The sequence below is a fragment of the Gossypium arboreum genome, chromosome 10, assembly GCF_025698485.1.
Source record: "Gossypium arboreum isolate Shixiya-1 chromosome 10, ASM2569848v2, whole genome shotgun sequence".
Lineage (NCBI taxonomy): Eukaryota > Viridiplantae > Streptophyta > Magnoliopsida > Malvales > Malvaceae > Gossypium > Gossypium arboreum.
Genome location: NC_069079.1, coordinates 13,389,110 through 13,389,975, shown reverse-complemented (window position 1 = coordinate 13,389,975; position 866 = coordinate 13,389,110). Strand labels below are relative to the sequence as shown.

General features: G+C 37.5%; 1 non-coding gene across 1 annotated transcript; it reads right to left on the bottom strand.

Annotated features, from left to right (window-relative positions):
* Positions 1-264: 264 nt before the first annotated feature.
* Positions 265-369, bottom strand: LOC128282764 (small nucleolar RNA R71). Its single transcript, XR_008273118.1, has one exon. It is a non-coding gene; the product is annotated as a small nucleolar RNA R71 (small nucleolar RNA).
* Positions 370-866: the final 497 nt, after the last annotated feature.

The following is an 866-nucleotide window of genomic DNA, read 5'->3' as shown; positions in this document are numbered from 1 at the left end:
TTCAAATGATACAATAATTTGTTCAGTTTGATGGTTTGCAGGATGAGGATCCAAACACTCACTTGGCAAATTTCCTGGAATTCTGCGATACATTTAAAATTAATGGCATTTTTGATGATGCCATTCGTATTCAGTTATTCCCTTTTTCATTGACGAACAAAGTTAAAAAATGGTTGAACTCGTTATCACGAGGGTCAATTACTACTTGGGAACAAATGATTGAAAAATATTTATTAAAATATTTTCTGCTGGCTAAAACGTCCAAATTACGTAATAATATCTCTTCATTTGTGCAGATAGCTTAGAAACTCTTTATAATGCATGGGAGAGATACAAGGGCCTACTGCGAAGGTGTCCTCACCATGGATTACCCCTTTGGTTGCAAGTTCAAACATTCTACAATGGTGTGAACCCCTCGACAAGATAGATGATTGATGCATCAGCTGGCGGAACCATCAATAACAAAACACCTGAAGAGGCTTACGAATTTATTGAAGAGATGTCACTGAATAACTATCAATGGCAAGTCATGAGGACTAAGCCAACTAAAACAGCAGGCGTCTATAACGTCGAATCAGTTACTATGCTGTCAAACCAAGTAGAACTTCTAAATAAAAAGATTGATAGTTTACTTGGTTCTTCGCAGGTTTATCCAGTAATGCACTGTGAAGTTAGTGGAGGTGGATCAAACAATTCAGAATATCAATCCTATGGCTACAGCATGGAGAACGAACAATTAAATGACATGGGTAATAATCCTCAATCTTAAAATAATCCTTATAGCAATACTTATAATGCAGGTTGGAGGAACCACCCAAATTTCTCCTGGGGTGGTCAAGGGAATCAAAGGCCACAGAATCCTCTGG